This window comes from Bubalus kerabau, chromosome 1 (genome assembly GCF_029407905.1).
Source record: "Bubalus kerabau isolate K-KA32 ecotype Philippines breed swamp buffalo chromosome 1, PCC_UOA_SB_1v2, whole genome shotgun sequence".
NCBI lineage: Eukaryota > Metazoa > Chordata > Mammalia > Artiodactyla > Bovidae > Bubalus > Bubalus kerabau.
Window position 1 is genome coordinate 195,476,456 of NC_073624.1, and position 23,543 is coordinate 195,499,998.

Genomic DNA, 23,543 nt, shown 5'->3' on the forward strand with positions numbered 1-23,543 from the left:
TGAGGAAGCATTTAGGTTAAAAACAAATGGACGATCATTTATAAATAAAGCTTTAGTTAACACTTAAATAAAATATTACAAATTTTACTTTCATTGTTATTTAACATCCCAGAATTCTTTGGGGATGCAGCAACTATGAGGAACTAACCACAGCAGTGAATAATTCATGTGGAATATAGAGCCATAGATAAAAGAGAAGAGCAGTTGATTGGTTTTTTTCCAAGAAACTGCTAATGTAACATTACAGTTTATTGAACTGGCCTCAAGAAATAACAGAGGCTGAACATTATTATTGCCAAGATTACCTTTCCTTTCCAAATGCCATATCTTGTTCTCTCTGGAGCTGATACATTCTGATTACTTCTGCTTACTTTAGAGATGTGCTTTTTCTCGTGAAAAAAATGCTGGACTATAACCTCTCATATTCAAATTTCCCTAAGCTATAACCACTTACTATCAAATTTAAGTAGCTTCTCTTATCTTATTGTAATCCATTTGTTCATTTCCAACGTACACCTTCCATTTAATATACGGATCTGTTCTTTGGTGCCCTTTCTCTCTAACTATAAAGGACAAATGTGTCTTCATTAGTCACAGTCATATCTACAGCCCCACGTCATCCATGGAATCAGAACAGCTGACACAATGTCTGTGTAAATATGAATGTGGCAAGACAGTGTGTGACTGAAAGACTCCGTGGGTCCAGTTTACTGTGGATCAAGTGAGGGACCTTGAAAACAGCTGCAGTGGAGCCAACAGCCCATTTAGTGAGGGTCACAGATATATGGTCTGGTTTGACTATTTGCCTCTTTTCATTTCCAGAAAAGCTTCAGCAGTTGACACTGCTCTGAGTTTCCTATCAGGCTCATCATTGTTTGTGGAAACTATGTAATTCAGCCTGGTATAAAAATTAAAGTATTTTTATGCACCAAGTATTTCTGTTTGTTTTGGGTGTTTTGTTTTATGGCTTGGGTTTTGTTTTTTGTGTGTTTTTTTTTAGATGTTTTGTTTTTGGCTATTCAGGGACAATAAGGTCAGAGTTCCTTATGCCCAACTTTAAACCTGTTAGACTTTTCTTTATCTTTGATAAAATGTCTTATTCTGCTAGCATAGATATGCAAATTGGATTCAAATTTAGCTTTGTGAGTTGTAGAAACTTTCTTGGTTCAACAGGGGCATCTTGGGGTGGAGTTTTGGACAAATTAAATCATGGCAGGTCCAGTCTCTCCCATTTTGTACTCCCCAACCTCTCATCTTCAACTGTCAAATTTTTCTAAAAGAGTTAAAGCACAGGGGTCTTGCTTTGCTGTAACAAAAATACCATGAACTGGGTGGCTTAGACAAGAAGCATTTATTTCTCACATTTCTGGAACCTGGGAAGTCCAAAGTGCCTCCAGACTTGGCATCTGGTGAGAACATGCTCACCTGGCTCATAGACAGCAGTCTTGTTTTCACTGTGTCCTCACGTGGAGGAAGGGGCAAGAGCTCTCTAGAGTATCTTTTAACAGGTCACTGATCCGATTTATGAGGACTCTACCCTCATGAACTAATCACCTCCAAAAGGCAACACCTCCCAATACCATCACATTGGGATTAGTATTTTAACATATGAATTTGGGGGGTGAGGGGAGACACAAATATTCCATATGCAGGTAACCAGAGTTGTTAGTGTCAAGAGATGTTGAGAGACAGCACCAGCAAAATATAATTTGTGTAAACCAGCACATCTTTGGAGAAGGCAATGGCACCCCACTCCAGTACCCTTGCCTGGAGAATCCCATGGATGGAGGAGCTTGGTAGGCTGCAGTCCATGGGGTCGCTGAGGGTCGGACACAACTGAGCGACTTCACTTTCACTTTTCCCTTTCATGCATTGGAGAAGGAAATGGCAACCAACTCCAGTGTTCTTGCCTGGAGAATCCCAGGGACGGGGCATCCTGGTAGGCTTCCATCTATGGGGTCCCACAGAGTTGGACAGGACTGAAGTGACTCAGCAGCAGCAGCAGCAGATCTCACTTCAAGGCTGTTTGTTGAATAACAGCCAATCTTGCCCCAGGAGGGTTCCTGAGGCTGTAGTCAAGCCCACAATGTCCATATTAGCAGGAAATTAGTTTATCTCTTAGATCCCCTCATCCCTTCCATGCATGCAGAAATTCCAGGATTCCAGGATGCTAAAAAGTCTAAGGAGGGAACCCTGTTTGCTTCTGTCCTGCTACTTTGCTACCTTGGGGCCAAATACACTCCCTGATGACTGGAGAATTTCACCACAGCTACCCAAGCCGGTTGGCTTAGAGTGAGCAGGTACATGGAGGGCAGATGAAGCAGCAGCTTGAGACTGGACAGCCTGGAGTGTCTTCCTCTGCCTGATGCTGCTGTTTCTGAAGGTGCTTAAATAGAATCCAAAGTGAAGTGAGCAGCTGATGCTGGCCGCTGCACTGCCTGCCCAGCCTCTAATGGTTCTTCTAGGTTCCCTGGAAGGGTACTCCTATCACACAGTACCATGCTCAGTGGATGCTTTCTACATCAACCTTTCTAGGCTTTCAAATGCAACTCTTAAGATTTCACTCCCCAGCCTTTTCTGATGCCAGGAGTCCCTTCTGAATGCTGGTTTCCAGGAACCTCAAAGACTGCTCATTCATCCACTGAGCCACTCCTTAGAAACAGAAGCTTCTTATACCTTAGGTCCCAGCCCAGATTCACATTCTACCTTCAAATGAGTAAATAGACAGGAACATCTTACCAATAACTGCTCTTCTGAGATCTCTAACTCCTACATCCTAAAAAGTTTGTTTAGGTAAAAGGTAGTCATCTTCTATGTGTAATGTTTTCTTGAAAAAGTGAATAACAGCTAAATGTGAGAATTTTGAAAGGCTTCCTGGGATTCATTTCATTGGGCTAAAAATGCATAAATTGGGGTTTAGTCCCTCAGTCCTGTCCAACTTTTTGCAACCCCATGGACTGTAGTCTACCAGGTTCCTCTGTCCATAGAATTCTCTAGGCAAGAATACTGGAGTGGGTAGCCATTCCCTTCTCCAGGGGATCTTCCCAACCCAGGAATGGACCCTGGGTCTCCTGCATTACAGGCAGGTTCTCTATGATCTGAGCCACTGGGATTGCTAGTGGTAAAAGTGGTTGCTTATTATCATGCAGAAATGGGAGCAAAAAAATCAGGAAATAGTTGCTTTTCATAAAACAACATCAAGAACTATTTGAGTCTTTAAAATATAACCATGACCATTTGTAGATGTGGTAATATAAAAAGAAAAAAATTTAAAGTAAATTAGACTTTGAGATAAGCAAAAAAACTTTGGCATGAATCACATGTAGATTCAGGAAAAAGATTGACTTCAGGCTTCTAAGCAACAACAGTAGAAGCCAGAGGTAATGTAGAAATGCTTTATAGTTTTTGAGGAAGATCTTCCAAATTCTATTCTCAATCAAATTCATCTCTTACAGTAGAATAAAGACCCCTTTAGGCATGCAAGGCATATGTGCCAGGTTAATTTGACATAGTGGAAGTTATTCTAGCCAGTTGCTATGGTCTGAATATTAGTGTCCCCTAAATTTATATGTTGAAATCCTAATGCCCAGTGTGATGGTATTAGGAGGGTGGTCCTTTGGAAAGTGAATGGCCCTCATGAATGCGATTAATACCTTTTATAAAAGAGATGCAAGAAAGCTCCCTTGAGCTATGTGAAGACACAACAAGAAGTTGGCACCTGCAACCTGGCTGGGAGTCTGCACCAAACGGAACACATTGGCTCCCTAATCTTGTATTTCCAGCCTCCAGGACCATGAGGAATAAACATCTGTTGGTTTTAAGCCACCCAATCTATGGTACTCTATTATAGCGGTCCTAACAGACTGAGGGAGAAGGCAATGGCACCCCACTCCAGTACTCTTGCCTGGAAAATCCCATGGATGGAAGAGCCTGGTAGGCTGCAGTCCATGGGGTTGCTAAGAGTCAGACACGACTGAGCGACTTCACTTTCACTTTTCACTTTTATGCGTTGGAGAAGGAAATGGCAACCCACTCCAGTGTTCTTGCCTGGAGAATCCCAGGGATGGGGGAGCCTGGTGGGCTGCCGTCTATGGGGTCGCACAGAGTTGGACACGACTGAAGCAACTTAGCAGCAGCAGCAGCAACAGACTGGGGCTTCCCTGGTGGCTCAAACAGTAAAGAATCTGCCTGCAATGCGGGAGACCTGGGTTTGATCCCCGGGTTGGGAAGATCCCTTGGAAGACAGCATGGCAACCCATGCCACTATTCTTGCCTGGAGAATCCCCATGGACAGAGGAGCCTGGTGGGCTACAGTCCATAAGATCGCAGAGTCAGACATGACGGAGCGACTAAGCACAGCACAGCAGACTGAAAGACCAGTTTAAGCTAAAAGGACTCATTGTGAGATAGAGTCCACAGACTAAAGGGAAGGAAATGGACTGTGTTTCCAGGAGTGACACCCCAACATCAAGGCAAAGAGCTGCCTAGCGAGGGAGTCACTGCTTCTGATTGAAACTACCGAGCTAGGAGGCTGCAGTCACTAGTTCCAGGTCCTTCCTCTGCCTCTGCCACCACTTTGGATCCTCACACTCAGCTGTGCAGCCTCACCCAGACCTGCACCTGTCAAGTGGTCGCCTCAGGCCCTGCCTCCTTCCCAAGTAATCCAGCTCCAGACCCAAACTCTGACTCGCACACAGATGCAGCTGACGAGTGTAATCAAAACCACATGTCTGAAATCCAACAGCTAGAAAATGACCTGGGAAATGTCCTTCTTTAAGAATGTGGAATTTATAATGTGGGAAAACTACTAAAACAATGGGAAAGGGGTGTTTAAAAATGTGGGGCAGTCTGAATAGCAGATGACCACTACACCTGACATGAGTTTTTACCTCTTATGGACTCGTTTTTAGGAAGCAACCAGAAAATAATACTTTCTTCATCAAATAAAGGAGTGAATTAAGAAATAGGGAGATAAAGAACTAAGAAACAGGAGCTCTAGCACAGGGAGATAGGCAAGGGAAGTTTCAAGATGATGATAAAGGGAAGGTTTAACCAGCACTCTGCTGTGAGCAGGAAGATGGAGCTAGGATAGGAAGGGAGAGGGGAAGAATCAGGTGGGTCAATTGAAACTATCCAACAACTCTTATCAGAAAACCAGGACAGGCTAAAGAGAGCAGGTGGGGGGATGGGGAGAGGCTAGTATTAACCCTAAGAAAATACAAGGTTATATAAGGTAGGAAATATAATCTTAGTATGCTACAGGTCTTAACTGTGAATACTGCTTGCATGGGCATGATAGTATAAACATTCAGTATTACTAATGGAAGCCGTGATGTAACTATATTAGGAGCTGGAGCAAGAAGGGAACGAGAACTCGTTGGAAGGGAAAATAAAGTGAGTACCAAGTCCCCATCATATATATTCATAAACCCAAAGATAGTATCTAACATTAAAAAATCAAGAAACAGTAACATAAGCATGTTACTCAGAATGTGGAAATAAACACCAGAAGCAACATTTTTTTTTAAAGGTCAAAGCATGTTGCCCTGAGGGAGCAGAAGTTTGGAGTAAGAAGGGGTGAAGACTCCTGTTTCCATTATAAGCTTGAAAACATTATTTTACTTTTAAAGTCACATATATATGCGTACATACATAAATACAAATGCACAGTAAGGTAGATAGATAGATAAATTAAACTTTAAGAATTAAGTGCATAAGAAAGCATCTCTTGGTGAGCACTGGTAGCCTCTCTGTACTTACAACTCATACGTCTGCCGTCTCTAATTCTTCCCCTTTTATGGTACACCTGCTCATCCTATAAACCATTCTCTCACCCTGTCAAAATGACAAACTACACTGGCCACTGGCTGCTTCCTGAAAATCAACCATAGAGAAACTATAGGAACTGGAGGGAAACTTGGATTTGAGGAATGAACGACTAAAAATAAATAAAACACTATGAGAAGTCCCTGGGGAGTTTGAAGACTCAGAAAGTGTTATGTGGGGCTGTGGAGGGGTGGGAGTGGGAGGAGAGTTGAGAAAGTCTTCAGTCAGGTAGGGAGGGCAGCTAAGGCAACTCTGAGAAGAGAGGAGAGAGAGGAATTTCCGTGCTGCTCTTGCTTGCCCAGTGTGGACGGCCACAGCCTGTCAGTTACCACAGATACTGACGACCACAGCAGGGGCTGCAGGAATCCGGAGGGAGCAACAAGACATGCCAAAGCCCTGTAAGAGAAAGGAGGGATGGAAAGGGTGGGCATGTACAGACCAGCTAAGTCTTGGGTGTTCTCCAAATCCCCAGGGCAGGAAGAGTGAATCTATGGAGACTGCTTCTAGAGAGTGTAAATGAGAAATATAGACTAGAGAAGCTATTTGTAGATGGTGGGCGATTTAGAATTAACACTATCAGTTCTAGGGTCCCTGAGCCTCTCTTCCCTGGATTTAATTCACCTACAGGTACATCAAGTGAAGTCTGAGCTACAGCCATTTCCCAGCACAGAGCCACAGAGTAACCAATACTTTCAGGGGAAGAGGAATTCTTCAGAAGAAATAGCCGTAAGTCAATAAGGAATACAACTACTACAAAAGAAGGACAACAAACTCAACAGTATAAACCATCTAAATTATACAGAATTATAAGAGGAAATGGACCAAGAAATTAAAATGATGGATATATTAAGAGGCTAAAGGCTGATATCCATGTGAAGCAAGAACAAGAAAACATAAGAAAGGACTAAATTGAGTGGTAGGTATGAAATATGTAATAGCCAAAGTGACAAAAGCAATAGATAAGATACATAGCAAGATGGACAAAAGTGATGAATAAATCACTGAGTTGGAAGATCAGATTGAGAACCTCTCCTAGAGGTCAGCAGGAGAGGATAGAGAGACAAAAAATACCAAGAAGCCAGGAGATGTAGGTGATGGAAAGAAAAGGACCAATGCCTGTGAGTGGTGACTTTGCGCAGTGTCAAGTTAGCTAGGCTGAACTCCCTTTCTCCACGTTCCCTTTCTTGTATATTTCCAATTATAGGACCATAAGCTAAATCCCCACGAAATGTTCTAAGGGCCTTGTCACTTACTTGCCAGCTCACGTCATTGGTGTCAAGAGGCAGTGGAGTCTTCAAAAACTCCACCTTTCATTAGATCACCTTGAGGTTCTCTGATTCCTGGACCAGGTGTGTGTTTGGCCATTGTGATTAAAGGTCCCAGTTTCTGCAAGAAACATATATGATCAAGGTTAGAGGCAACAAGAACTAACATGAATTTCAGTCTGTTCCCAGGTTCCAGTGTGTGCTTGTACAGAAGTTCCAAGTTGTCCTGCTCACCTACACGTGACTTTCATCTTCCCTTCCCACTTGTCTGTTCTGTAGTTTTAAACTTTAGGCACTGGAAGTGAAATGAACATATATGTGCATACACATATATACAAATAAATAAATATATATATATATATATCTTTTAAGTCACTACATTTGAAAGACAATTAGGCTGAATATAAAATTCTAGGTTCAAATTTATTTTCTTTTAATATTTAAAAAGTATTTTTCCCATTTGTCATCTTGTGCTCACTGTTGAATTTGATTCTTATTTTAATTGATCTCTTCATTATTTCTGGAAGCAAATTTTTTCCTTGGATATATAGACATTGATAAATTTAAGCAGTAATAGCATAAGTAAACATGAATAAGGGCCTTAAAAGCAGCTACTTTTGAACAAAAATAGAATAATTTTTTGAGCCAGCAGAAAATGCAACAAATTTAAATATAAGACATGGTGGGAGAAATAATTCTTAATATAAAAGAAATTACAATAAATTTAAGTGGATTTAACTAACAAAGAAAAATATTTTCTGATGGTATTAAGAAATAAAAACAAAATCCAAAAATATGTTCTATTTGAGAGAAATTCTGAAAATCAAAAGACACAAAAAGATTGAGAATGAAAGAATTCAAGACAGGGGAAAAAACCCAAAACCATGAAAGAAGGCTGGAATAGCAATCATAATAGGTAATTTTAAAAAGTTCAAGGTAAAAGGTAAACAAAAAATAGAGTGAGAAGAAATAACCACCACAAACATATATGAACCTAGTAATAGGTCACAATAACTGACATATATAGAGAAACAGATAAACAGCTGGAGCATTTAAAACCAAATTATCAAAAATGTATTAAGCAAAAAGAACTTAAGCAGATCTTTATCTAAACAGTATAATTAGTGGGCTTATACTATTAAGTATATTGTTGAGATCTGTGATACGTATGTTCAGTGGTATGCTATGTATAATATATATGCTTCGATATATATGCTATAATAGTTCATGCAAGAAACAGCAAACACACATTTTTTAGAAACATACACATGTTTAAACTAATAGATTAGGCCTACAGAAAGTCTCAATAAACTTGCCAGGAAAAATACCATGCAGATGAATTAATATTAGAAATTAATAACAGAAAAATTTTTAAATGTACTATATTGTGAAAATATCATATTATTAAATAACTCATAGGTTAAAAATTAAATTATAATCAAAACGAGAGACTATCTAGAATTGAATGAACATGAAAACACAAAATGTGTGGGACATACCTAAAGCCGTGTTAGAAGGAACATTTATACCTTTAAATACACTTATCAGGAAACAATAAAAGTTGAAAAGAAATATGGTAAACATTCAACTCAAGAAGTTATAAGAAAGATCATCAAAGCAAGCCCAAAGAAGACAAAAGATAAAAGAGAGGAAAATAAACAATATAATGACTTTTTAGTAGAAGAAATTAATAAAACTAAAGTTCTACTTCGAAAAAGCTACCAAAACAAACCTCTGATATGACTGATCAAGAGAAAAACGAGACAACAAAAGTAAATAAAACACAAATCAAAATGAAGATGGGGAAATAACTGCAGATTTAAAAAACAAACAGATAAAATGGATAAATTCCTAGAAAACATAGGATGCCACACTGGTATGAGAATAAAAAAGGAATTTAAAATAGACTTACAAGGACCAAAGGAATTTAATTGGTAGTTAAAACTCCATTCCAAATTGCTCTAGGCTGGATGCTTTTAAAATAGATTCTATCAAACCATTAAAAACACAATTCCTATGTTATAGAAGTCGTTCCAGAAAATGCAAAAAGAAAGAATAATTCTCAGTTCATTTTCTAAAGCTAATCTATCTCATTTCCCTCAAAGCCTCTGGCCTTTAAGCCTCAGTTTGGAAAGTTTTCCCCACTCTCATGTTAGAGAGGAATTCATCTGTGTCTGGCCTAGTACTTGCAAGGTTTCATCTTATTTTTACATTTGTGTTTCTGATCCATTTGGAATTTATTCTGGTATATACTGTAAATAATGAATCAAATTTTATCTTTCCCCATATGGCTACACAGAGTGGTGTGAGCCAGCTAACAAGAGCTGATTTTTTTAATTTTCAGGAATTTCATGAGCTGATTGCTAAACACAGCCATTAATACAAAATAAATTATACAAATGTACAGTGAAATAAATCATGTTAAAAGCAATGCTAATAAATATTCAAAACTCAATCGCTTTCTAATTATTTTAGAACATTTTACTATTATCAAGGTTCTTGGGGCAATTTTTGTCTGCTGGGTCTATATGGTGGTAAGACTATAAAATGGTATGCTGCTCTACATCTCTCGTCAAACTGGCATTAATCACCATATCAATACCATGAAATTGGCTAGGGTGGGAATACTCACATCATGAAACTTGGCTGTTCTAAAATCAGGGCTTAATTTATTGCTTTGTTGACTGTATACTATGGAGATCACTATGGCCAGTAGGCCAAATTCAACCTAAAGTTTGCTGAATGACAGCTAATTTTTTTTTTTGACATATGTTTATGGATGCTTTTGTGCTATAATGGCCAAGGTGATTAGCTGCAATAGATACCATATAACCCCAAAAGCCTGAAGTATGTCCTATCTGACCTTTAGAGAAAGTTTGCTGACCTCTGGCCTAGAGACTTAAGAAAATGGAGAAAATACCAACAATGTAGATTCATCTTTAAAGTGCATCTTGTCTGTAGCTGTTACATTGTGAATAGCATGAAAAATTGAGAGATAATCTTCCAATATTTGAAACCTATTATCCAATTCAACAAAGAAGTCACTCATGTCCTTGACAAATAAGTCAAGATTCAACATTGTCATTTCACTTTCAGCTTATTCATTAATGCGAATGAAAATACATACATACATTCAGATGAGAGCTACCTTTATCAATTACAACCATAAGTTTGTCATGGATAAGAATTTGGCAAAAATCAAAGAAAGCACTCTATGAGAATCAATTAATTATATGGAGTTTACAATAGAGAATACTGTATATTTTATTACAATTAGTAAATTACTTACTAAATATTCTTTATATCAGTAAAATAGTATACACAGTGGTGGTTTAGTTGCTCAGTCATGTCCGACTCCTTACGACTCCTTATACTGTAGCCCACCAGACTCCTCTGTCCATGGGATTTCCACACTAGAACACAGGAATGCATTGCCAGTTCCTTCTCCAAGGGAACTTCCAGCCCCAGGATTGAACCTGAGTTTCCTGCTTGGCAGGTGGAATCTTTACCACTGAACCACCTGGGAAGCCCCAATAATACATATATATACAAATATAAGTGTATGCATATATGTGTGTGTGTGTGTGTGTGTGTATACACATATATAGACACAGGTATATGTGTGTGTATTAAACATTTATTAGCAAAACACTGGCTATATAGCATCTCGTTTTTACTTATTAAAAAGTTTATAACTCTAGTTTAAAGTGAGCACAATGGAACCATTACTTGTGACTTTCATCCAGAACCATAAAGCAAGGAACAATGTTTTAATAGTTTGGTCAACTGAGTTCCATTGACAAATACTATGCTGAATTTTCTTAAGTGTGTTAATGTTACTGTAAGTAAATCACAATCTTCTATTATTAAAAATACTTATTTTTAAAATGCATCTTTTCCTTCCTGATTTGAGATGCTCCCTTTACTGTATACTAAATTTCCATCTGCAGTTTCCTCTGTTTCTCATTACTCTCTTTGCCCCACTTATCTGTCTTCACGTGTCAATACCAAACTATCTTAATTATAAAGGGTTTGTGAGTTGGTGTAATGTAACCGCTAATCTTCCCATTCTCTCACACAACTGCTGTTGTGTTTAAGATGTCTTAACCATTCTTGCTTGTAGGTTCCTTCAGATAAGTTTTATAATCAACTTGTATTGCTCCAGAGGGGAAAAACTTGATGATACTATTACTAGGCATTTCATAAATTTATAAATAAAAATAGAGAAAACATATTTTTTAATGATATTGATTTTATCCAAGAACAAGGCACATTTTTCCATTTATTGAAATCAACTTTTGTAACTTTCTGGTTTATTTTCCTCATGTAGGCTCTGGATACTTCTAATTAAGTTTTACCTTGGCACTTCTTTTTCTTAAATCATAAAAGAAAACTTCTCCACCATTACATTTTGTAATTGGTTTTGTTTCTATTATGAAGTTTATTGATTTTGAATATTAATTTTATAAGATGTTACATTACTAAATTATTTTACTTAAGGTCACTTCTTATTAATTCTTCAGGATTTTTCACATATACAATCATGTTATCTGAAAACAGAGTTAAAATTTTTCATTTCCAACTATTACATCCCCCAATTATTTCTTCTTGTCTAATTAAAATAGGTAGGAGCTTCAAAACAATGTTATATCAGTTCAGTTCAGTCGCTCAGTCATGTCCGACTCTTTGCGACCCCATGAATAGCAGCACACCAGGCCTCCCTGTCCATCACCAACTCCCGGAGTTCACTCAGACTCACGTCCATCGAGTCAGTGATGCCATCCAGCCATCTCATCCTCTGTCATCCCCTTCTCCTCCTGCCCCCAATCCCTCCCAGCATCAGAGTCTTTTCCAATGAGTCAACTCTTCGCATAAGGTGGCCAAAGTACTGGAGTTTCAGCTTTAGCATCATTCCTTCCAAAGAAATCCCAGGGCTGATCTCCTTCAGAATGGACTGGTTGGATCTCCTTGCAGTCCAAGGGACTCTCTAGAGTCCCTTCTCCAACACCACAGTTCAAAAGCATCAATTCTTCGGCGCTCAGCCTTTGGTTGTATAATTCCTATCTAGTACCTGACTTTAGTGTTAGTGTCTTCTCATTAAGTGACATGTAAGATTGGGAGCTGAATTATATATGTATATTCTATTAATTGAGAAAGCATAATAAGTTGAATAATGCCCTCCCAAAAATATCAAGTACTATTCTTTAGAACCTGTAAATGTTACCTTATATGACAAAAATTTGCAAATATAAATAAATTAAGGATTTTGAGATAAAGAGACTATGCTGAATTATTAGTATAAGATCTAAATATATCCTTCTAAGAGGGAGACAGGGAGATTTGATATATACAAGAGAGAAAGAATGTAACCATGGTGGCAGAGATTGGAGTGATATGATCACAAGCCAAGGAATACCAACAGAAAGTGAAAGGGGCAAGGAACGGATTTACCCCTAGAATTTCCAGAGGGAGTGTGGCCCTGCCCACACCTTGATTTTGGTACAGTGTTACTAATTTTAGATATCTCCACAACTACAAAAGAATACATTCTGTTGTTTCAAGCCCCCAAATATCATAACTTTTCAGATAGCTTGGTATGACTGCCAGATATGACATCAACTTAAATATTTTCAACTTACAAAATCATAAGACATACTATAAAATATAAAAGATAAAGTATTATTCATAGTTTAAAACTATATAGTATCTAGGAATTAATTTAGAAGAGATCGCCATGGAGAAAAAATAAAGGTTCAATGAAAGAACGTACAGATGATCTGAATAATGGATCGAGAATTCAAATTCTTGAATGAGATGAATTAACATTAGAAAGATAATAATTATCCTCAAATTGATCTACATATTCAATGCAATACCAATCAAAATGCCATTTGCATTTTTTCAAGAATTGAGTCTAAAAATTCTATAGAAGAACAAATGTACACAAATAGCTAAACAATAAAAAAGAAGACTTGAGGAAAACCCACCATACCAGGCTTCACCATACAATAAAGTCATTGTATGGTGAAAAAGAAAAGTATAGCCTTCACCGACTATAGTGAAAAGGACAAACAGATTCAAGGGATTAGATCTGATAGACAGAGTGCCTGAAGAACTATGGAAAGAGGTTCATGACATTATACAGAAGGCAGTGATCAAGACCATCCCCAAGAAAAAGAAATGCCAAAAAGCAAAATGGCTCTCTGAGGAGGCCTTACAAATAGCTGAGAAAAGAAGAGAAGCAAAAGACAAAGGAGAAAAGGAAAGATATACCCGTATGAATGCAGAGTTCCAAAGAATAGCAAGGAGAGATAAGAAAGCTTTACTCAGCAATCAATACAAAGAAATAGAGGAAAACAATAGAATGGGAAAGATTAGAGACCTCTTCAAGAAAACTAGGGATACCAAGGGAACATTTCATGCAAAGATGGGTACAATAAAGGACAGAAATGGTATGAATCTAACAGAAGCAGAAGATATTAAGAAGAGGTGGCAAGAATACACAAAACTATACAAAAAAGATCTTCCTGACCCAGATAATCACCATGGTGTGATCATTCACCTAGAGCCAGACATCCTGGAATGTGAAGTCAAGTGGGCCTTAAGAAGCATTACAAAAACAAAGCTAGTGGAGGTGATGGAATTCCAGTTAAGCAATTTCCAATCCTAAAAGATGATGCTGTGAAAGTGCTGCACTCAATATGCCAGCAAATTTGGAAAACGCAGCAGTGGCCACAGGACTGGAAAGGTCAGTTTTCATTCCAACCCCAAAGAAAAGTGAAAGAAAGTGAAAGTGAAGTTGTTCAGTTGTGCCTGACTCTTTGCAACCCCTTGGAGCCTACGAGGTTCCTCCATCCACGGGATTTTCCAGGCAAGAATACTGGAGTAGGTTGCCATTTCCTTCTCTAGATCTTCCCAACCCAGGGATTGAACCCAGGTCTCCTGCATTGTAGGCAGACTCTTTACCATCTGAGCCACCAGGGAAGTCCATAAATCCAAAGAAAGGCAATGCCAAAGAATGCTCAAACTACCGCACAATTGCACTCATCTCACACACTAGCAAAGTAATGCTCAAAATTCTCCAAGCCAGGCTTCAGCAGTACATGAACTGTGAACTTCCAGGTGTTCAAGCTGGATTTAGAAAAGGCAGAGGAACCAGAGATCAAATTGCCAACATCCACTAGATCATCGAAAAAGTGAGTTCCAGAAAAACATCTACTTCTGCTTTATTGACTATGCCAAAGCCTTTGACTCTGTGGATCACAACAAACTGTGGAAAATTCTTAACAAGATGGGAATACCAGGCCACCTGACCTGCCTCCTAAGAAATCTGTATGCAGGTCAAGAGGCAGCAGTTAGAAATGTACATGGAACAACAGATTGGTTGCAAATAGGAAAAGGAGTATGTCAAGGCTATATATTGTCATCTTGCTTATTTAACTTATATGCAGAGTACATCATAAGAAATGCTGGGCTGGAAGAAGCACAAGCTGGAATCAAGATTGCTGGGAGAAATATCAATAACCTCAGATATGCAGATGACACCACCCTTATGGCAGAAAGTGAAGAAGAACTAAAGAGCCTCTTGATGAAAGTGAAAGAGGAGAGAGAAAAAGTTGGCTTAAAACTCAACATTCAGAAAACTAAGATCATGGCATCTGGTCCCATCACTTTATGGCAAATACATGGGGAAACAATGGAAACAGTGACGGACTTTATTTGGGGGGGCTCCAAGATCACTGCAGATGGTTTTTGCAACCATGAAGTTTAAAGATGCTTGCTCCTTAGAAGAAAAGCTATGACCAACCTAGACAGCATATTAAAAAGCAGAGACATTACTTTGCCAACAAAGGTCCGTCTAGTCAAAGCTTTGGTTTTTCCAGTAGTCATGTAATGATGTGGGAGTTGGACTATAAAGAAATCTGAGTGCCAAAGAATTGATGCTTTTGAACTGTGGTGTTGGAGAAGACTCTTAGTCCCTTGAACTGTGAGGAGATCCAACCAGTCCATCCTAAAGGAAATAAGTCCTGAATATTCACTGGAAGGACTGATGCTGAAACTCCAATACTTTGGCCACCTGATGCGAATAACTGACTTATTTGAAAAGACCCCGATGCTGGGAATGATTGAAGGTGGAAGAGAAGGAGACAACAGAGGATGAGATGGTTGGAAGTCATCACCAACTCCATGGACATGAGTTTGAGCAATCTCCGGGAGTTGGTGATGGACACAGAAGCCTGGCGTGCTGCAGTCCATGGGGTCACAAAGAGTCGGACACAACTGAGTGACTGAACTGAACTGAAACAATGGACCCCAGTGAATGACAGGCATTATATTGGAATAGTTTCCTATGTGCAAAGAGGGAAAAAGGAGTAAGGATCTGTATAAAAGTTCTTTTTTAAGTTAAAAAAATTTAAATTAAACAGCAGGTTTATGTGAACCAATGGTAATGACATGGCATAAATTTAGAAGTGTGGTTAATTAAAATCTCTGCACCTGAGCTCCAACTAAAGCTAAAGGATAGAAATGGCAAGTACCTAACAGAAGCAGAAGAGATTAAGAAGAGGTAGTAGGAATATACAGAAGAGCTATACAAAAAAAAAAAAAAAAAAAAAAGATTTTAATGACCTGGATAACCATGATGGTATGGTTACAAACCTAGAGCCAGACATCCTGGAGTGTGAAGTCAAGTGGGTCTTAGGAAGCATTACTACAAAGCTAGAGGTGACGGAACTCAGGCTGAACTATTTCAAATCCTAAAAGATGATGCTGTTAAAGTGCTGCATTCAGTATGCCAGCAAATTTGGAAAACTCAGCAGTGGCCACAGGACTAGAAAAGGTCAGTTTTCATTCCAATCCCAAAGACAGACATAGTTGAAGAATGTTCAAACTACTATACAATTACACTCATTTCACATGCTAGCTAGGTAATGTTCAAAATCCTTCAAGCTAGGCTTCAACAGTATGTGAACCAAAAACTTCCAGGAGTTCAAGCTAGATTTAGAAAAGGCAGCAAAACCAGACATCAAATTGCCATATCCATTGGATCATAGAGAAAGCAAGGGAATTCCACAGAAATATCTACTTCTGCTTCATTGAATTACACTAAAGCCTTTGACTGTGTGGATCACAACTGTGGAAAATTCTTAAAGAGATGGGAATACCAGACCACCTTACCTGTATCCTGAGAAACCTGTATGTGGGTCAAGAAGCAACAGTCAGAACCAAACATGAAACAACAAACTGGTTCAAAATTGGGTAAGGAGTTCGTCAAGGCCGTATATTATCACCCTGCTTATTTAACTTATATGTAGACTACATTGTGCAAAGTGCCGGGTTGGATGAATCACAAGCTGGAATCAAGATTTCCAGGAGATATATCAACAACCTCAGATATGCAGATGATACCACTCTAATGGGAGAAACTAAAGAGGAACTAAAGAGCCTCTTGATGATGGTGAAGAAGGAGAGTGAAAAAGCTGGCTTAAAACTCAACATTGAAAAAACAAAGATCATGGCATCTTGTCCCATCACTTCATGGCAAATAGATGGGGAAAAAGTGAAACAGTGACAGATTTTATTTTCTTGGCCTCCAAAATCACTGAGGACGGTGACTGTAGCCATGAAATTAGAAGACAATTGCTTCTTGGAAGGAAAGCTAAGACAAACCTAGACAGTGTATTATAAAGCAAAGACACCACTTTCCCAACAAAGTTCTATATAGTCAAGGCTATGTTCTTTCCAGTAGTCATGAACAGATGTGAGAGTTGGACCATAAAAAAGGCTGAGTGCTGAAGAACTGATGCTTTTGAACTGGAGACGACTCTTGAGAGTCCCTTGGACTGCAAGGAGAACAAACCAGTCAATTCTAAAGGAAATCAACCCTCAATATTCATTGGAAGGACTGATGCTAAAGCTGAAGCACTAATACTTTGGCCACCTGATGTGAAGAACTGACTCATTGGAAAAGACCCCGATGCTGGGAAAGATTGAAGGTGGGAGGAGAAGGGGACGACAGAAGATGAGATGGTTGGATGGCATCACCGACTCAATGGACATGAGTTTGAGCAAACTTCAGTTGATGGTGAAGGACAGAGAAGCCTCGTGTGCTGCAGTTCCTGAGGTCGCAAAGAGTCAGACACAACTTAGTGACAGAACAACAACAAGACGGAGGGACAGACGGTAGTTGATGATGATGATAAAAATAGAAGAAACCATTTGCTTTCCCATTATGGCCATTGAAATAGCACACTACCACCACCACCCCAGAGGGTTCCATTCCCAATCCATTTAACCTCGGTCTTTCGTGTAACTTTGAAGCTCTTTTATATAAAAACAGCTAATAAGGTCTTTTATTTCAGGATATAAATACTACCATTCAATCTTCTACCCTCATCTCAGTAAGTCCTCTCCTACCTTTTACACCTTGTGCTGCAATTTCTGATGTCTCCCCTGCTCACTAAAGAATAGATGAAGGGTCTCCTTGAGAGACTTGAGAGAATAGAGGAAGGATCTCTTTACCTAGTGGGGAGAGAACATCGTTGAGGGAAAGAACAGCATGTGCAAATGTGTGGTGACAGACAGGACTCATATGGAAAACTGCATTTAGATCATTGCGAACCCTGGTCTGACTGCAATCTACAGTGAGAAACGTGAGCTCCAGGAGACATTTCCCTCAGCGTCCAGTCCAATCAGTTTATGAATGATTGTAAGAGAGGCTAAGGAATTTGAATTTGCACCTGAGGCAAACAGAGTCATTGAGGAATGCTAAACAAGACAAGGAGTGACTTGATTGGATTTATATTTAGAATGATCACTCTGAGAGCAATGTGGAGAAAAAGGGGTGGCAGGGGGCTGGAAGCAGGGGAGCAAGTTAGAAGTTTGTTGTCATCCTCCACGCTAGAGCATTCACAAACTTAACAAAAGACCTTGGTAGCCTGACTCTGTTAGTGGATTAGGCATCTAACTGTAAAATCAGAGGCCTAGATGGTTTCCCCACGTCCCTCCCAAGTCTATGATTTTCAAATCTTGCTTCTTTTATATTCAATCAGAGAAGGGAGTGATGAAGCATAAGCAGAGAAATTTGCAAATTTGTGCTCAACATGCAGAATTCACATTCAGCGGACAGGAGGCATTAAAGGCTATACATGATGCTGATTGCCTGGAAAACTCTCTGTGATCAAGCACACTTGACAATTAATGATACATTTATTTGATTCAGGTAAGATCTGCTGTTTGAAAAAGTTTTAGTGTTTAAAAATGTATGGAAAACTCTGTTGAATTTAATGCTGAATATTCTAAATAGGGGCAGAAATATTTTAACTTCACTAGAGTCACTTCTGCATCTCCCATCCTAAATAAGATTGGATTTGATAGGAAAATCTAGGGCATTGCCATGACAATTATCAGGCTTAGTCTTAGCTCCACTTAGGATTTATATAACTCCAATCAGACAAAAAGCAGAGGGCTGTAACTGGCAGAGATGGGTGCTCACCTCTGCCTCTCTTTATCAGAGTTTGGACTCCAATAGTAATGAAACTTGACATTAAGCCACTGGCATTCAGTCCTGGCTGTGTGTTAGAATCACTGGAGAGTCTTTTACAAATTCCTTATGCCTGGGCCCCATCCCCAGAGCTTCTCAGTTAATTGATGTGGAGTGAGAAGTTTCCCAGGTGACTTTCATGTGCAACTAGAATTAAAAACCACTGCACCAGGTAATTATTGCAGCAATTCTCAAGATGCCGCCCAGGGATGTCTGGAAGTTGGGAATATCTTCCAAGTGTCTGGCAGTCTGAATTCTTGTGTGTTTGGGTTATTTTTATGGTTTACACTCAAAAATAATAGAAGTATCACATTAAAAATAAATAGGGTCTATCATTGGTGTCCCATCTAAAGGGCACCAGTGTATTCATGAATCTAGCTTGGTAGTTTTATAGAATTTTTTTTTTTTAACGAAGCAAGGGGAAGTAGGAGGAAAGTGAGGGGAAAGAGGAAATGCAGAGATCACTAAGAGGGTCCTCACACAAAGCCTGAGGACTTCTGAGCTTAAGGAGCTGGGTCCAGTGCAAGGAAACAGCAGTTGTGCAAGACACTACCTGCTTCCCATCATGCCTTTGGGGGGATTTTGAGCTCTATCATAATTACAGTTTTCTACATAAGAAGACTATGATGCAAAATTGCCAGATTTTTTTTTTTTAAGCATTGTGGATAATACTGTCAAGTGACCTATCAAGGTCTCCATCTCTCTCTCCCTCTTAAGAAAAAGCCCCAAATCAATAGAGGGCTTTCACCGCATCTTTAAAGTTTCACAAATAGGTCTTAGAAATCATCTGGCATCTTGCGGCTTCCATAGCTGGACAAACTCTTAGATCTTAGCCTGCTGAACTGTTCTTTTTTCAGAAACATACCGTCCAAACTTTTTCTGATAGCTTTGCTTTTAACTGTTGTTAAAAGCAGCTAAATCTGATATGAAGTCAACGTCATTTCCTTCAAGATTTATTAATAACATCTTTCTGGGCTTGAAATACTGAACAAGCAATGCTTTGGCCTCATCCGAGTTCTACAGATGTATTTTTCACTCAACAAATTCAAGTTTAATAGGAGACCCATTTTACTGAACAATAGCATTGATAGGTAAGTGAGAATATATACACCTCATCTTATGATGGAAGCCCAGTATCTTGCTCTTGATCATGTTCTGTATATGAAGCACAGATAATTTGAACTGTAGCCAGTTCCTTTCTATTTCCCCACTGCTATAGACTGAGAAGAGGATAGCAGAGGATGAGATGGTTGGATGGCATCTCCGATTCAATGGACATGAACTTGGGTGAACTCCGGGGGAGGGAGTGAGGGACAGGGAGGCCTCGTGTGCTACAGTCCACGCAGCAGCAAAGAGTCAGACACAACTGAGTGACTGAACAACAGACTGAATGTTTGTGTTCCTCTCAAATTCATGTTGAAACTTAATTCCCAGTGTGGTAGTATTTGGAGGTGGAGTCCTCAGGAACTGGATTAGTGACTTTAGATCTATGAGCCACGAAGCAGGTCCACACCAGAAACTAAATCTGCCAGAACCTTGATCTTGGACTTTCCAGCCTCCAGAACTGTGGGAAATAAATTTCTGCTGTTTATAAGCCACTCAATTTATGGGATTCTGTTACAGCAGCCTGAACTGACTCAGACACCATTTATCAACCCAGAGCCTCTTTTTTTCTTTCCAAGAAGACTGAGTTCTATATGGATGTAATTAAAGTCCCTCCCCAGGGTTCCTCTGGGACCCTTCACAATAACCGTTCATCCCTTTAGAGTGATGTCAACATTCCCGGGGATACCAACAGTCGAATGGCTACATTTTCACAGGAGATGTGGTGAAGGACTCAAAGGCTTTTTGAAACTGATAGACCTAGGAGTATTATTTGTGGTATTTTTTCTTTTCTATCATTGTAACATATTATTATTATATAAAGAAGCAATTATTTATTTGTTTTCTAGCACTGCCACAACATTGTACCAAAAAGTAGGTGGCTTAGAACAACTGCAATTTATTGTCCACAGTTCTGGAGGTCAGAAGTCTGCAATTAAGGTGGCAGACAGGGCCCTGTCCCCTCTGAAACCTGTAGGGGAATCCTTCCTTGCCTCTTTCTAGCTTCTGCTGGTTAGCCACCAATGTTTGGTATTCCTTGGTTTGCAGCCACATCTTCATGGTCACGTGCTGGTCTCACTATGCGCCACTGTCTTTACAAGGCCATCTTCTTGCAAGGACACTGCTGCTGCTGCTGCTAAGTCACTTCAGTCGTGTCCGACTCTGTGCGACCCCATAGACGGCAGCCCACCAGGCTCCCCCGTCCCTGGGATTCTCCAGGCAAGAACACTGGAGTGAGTTGCCATTGCCTTCTCCAATGCATGAACGTGAAAAGTCATGGCTTTATCTTAACTAATTACATCTGTGACAACAGTTTTCCCAAATAGGCTGACATTCTGAGGTAGTAGGGGTTATGAGTTAACCTATCTTTTCAGGGGACACAATTCAATCCATAGTAATATTTGACCAGATTATTTATGGTTTTTTAAAAATTCAGATTTTTACATTTAAAGAAATCAATTTATTAACATCTGCATGCCAAGATAATTTTTGATGAAGCTGTTTCATTTCTGGTGCTCTTCACAAAAGACCAAAAGGTAAAGTGAATCTTGATGAAAAGAATATGCCTTTGGAACTATTTCTCTACAATTTATCTTCTTTTTTTCAATTAAAGCAAAAAGAGAAAAATGGAAGGAAATCTTTCCTGGTTACTTTTTACCAGATTTTAGTTGAAAGTTTATTGAAAACCTTGACTTATATTGGAGAGGAGAATGTTTTAGGGAATAGGCAAAGTGCTCATCTTTATTACTTTGAAACATGAGAATCTAAAAAGATCAAGGAAAAAAGCCACTCTAATTTTTGAAAGCTATTTTTTTTTGTATGCTGTGTTTATGATAGCTTGAATCAGAAAAGATCTTGATAATACAAAATGTTATTCCTCAAGGTTTTTTATTGGTAAAAATGACCCATATTTTTTATATGCTATTGAATGAAATTTTATCCTTCAATCTATTAAACAAACAAACAAAAAAGAGTATCCCTATCAAGGATCTAATGTCATGAAGCCAAAGAGGAAAAGTTCAGATTTTTTCTTTCACGTGAGCTTATAGTAAAAATATTTATGATTAAAGATAGAGTTATAGATAGGTGGGTAGGTAAATAGCAAAAGTCTAAATAATATTTTACTTTTCCACTACTGCTGTGACAAAGTAAAGAACTACCCATGCAAGCCAGGAAGATAGAGTATCAAAGTCCTTACTTCAAAGAATACGAAGGTTCTCACTGGGCCTAGGGATAGAATGTCCTCATGCACACTGCCCCAGCCCTAGGTGAGTGTGGCCAGGCTCAGGCCTTGCAGTGACAGGTCCAACTCAAACAGCTGTAAGACAAAAAGACTTTGACTAATTAAACACGACTGGACAAAGTGGCTCAACAACGTCCCCATGATTCAGCTCTCTCACACCTTCTTTTCCCTCTGCTTTCTTTTGTGTTGTCTTGACTCTGCATGGAGACACTTGGCAAAATGACTCAGCTTCAAGTCCAACAGAAAGGCAGCACTGGAATATTTATCCATCTTGAACTGTAGCCATTGGGATGAAAGCGAAGCCCTTACTGGGTAGCCTGAGGTCAATGGCTACTCCAAAGTGAGGAGGTTGGATCAGTATTACATGAACTCCAAAGATCATGTAGGGGAAAGACCATGCCCTACACACAATCGAGAGCTGTTGCTTGGGGCTCAGAGACTGGATGGGCAAAAACAACCAACGTCCAAAACAGAAATACAGATCAATGAAATAGTATAGAACACCCAGAAATAATCTCACAAACCTATGGTCACCTAATCTACGACAAAGAAGGCAAGAATATACAATGGAGAAAACACAGTCTCTTCAATAAGAGGTGCTGGGAAAACTGGACAGCTCCATGTAAGAGGATGAAACACATACACAAAAATAAACTCAAAATGGATTAAAGACCTGAATGTAACTCCAGATACTGTAAAGCTCTTAGGGGAAAAAACAGGCAGAATACTCTGACACAAATCACAGCAAGATCTTCTTTGACCCATCTCCCAGAGTAATGAAAATAAAAACAAAACTAAACAAACGGTACCTAATTAAACTTAAAAGCTTTTGCATAGTAAAGGAGGCCATAAACAAGATGAAAAGACAACTCTAAGAATGGGAGAAAATATTTGCAAACAAAGCAACGGACAAGGGATTAATGTCCAAAATATACAAACAGCTCTTGCAGTTCAGTATCAAAAAACCAACAACCCAATCAAAAAATAAGCAGAAGACTTAAATAGACATTTCTCCGAAGAAGACATACAGATGGCCAACAAACACATGAAAAGATTCTCAAATCACTAGTTATTAGAGAAATGCAAATCAAAACTACAATGAGGTATTACCTCACTCCGGTCAGAATGGCCATCATCAAAAAATCTACAAACAATAAATGCTGCAGAAGGTATGGAGAAAAGGGAATCCTCTTAAACTTCTGATGGAAATGTAAATTGATACAGCCATTATGGAGAACAATATGGAAGTTCCTTTAAAAGCTAAAAATAGAAATACCATATGACCCAGCAATCTTACTCACAGGCAAATACCCAGAGAAACTCATATTATAAAAAGATATGTGCACCCCAATGTTCATTGAGGCACTATTTACAATAGCCAGGACATGGAAGCAACCTACATGTCAATCAATAGAGGAATGGCTAAAGAAGATGTGGTACATATATGCAATGCAATATTGGAGAAGGAAATGGCAATCCACTCCAGAACTATTGCCTGGAAAATCCCATGGACAGAGGAGCCTGGTGGAATGGCTAAAGAAGATATGGTACATATATACGATGA

At 39.0% G+C, this 23,543-nt stretch overlaps 1 long non-coding RNA gene across 1 annotated transcript in view; it reads right to left on the minus strand.

Moving 5' to 3' along the window:
• Positions 1 to 7,088: 7,088 nt before the first annotated feature.
• LOC129628989 (uncharacterized) overlaps positions 7,089 to 23,543 on the minus strand; it is a 205,715-nt gene continuing 189,260 nt past the window's right edge. The window contains exon 5 of the long non-coding RNA XR_008703038.1: positions 7,089 to 7,212. This is a non-coding gene — a long non-coding RNA (uncharacterized LOC129628989). The remainder of the gene's footprint in view (positions 7,213 to 23,543) is intronic.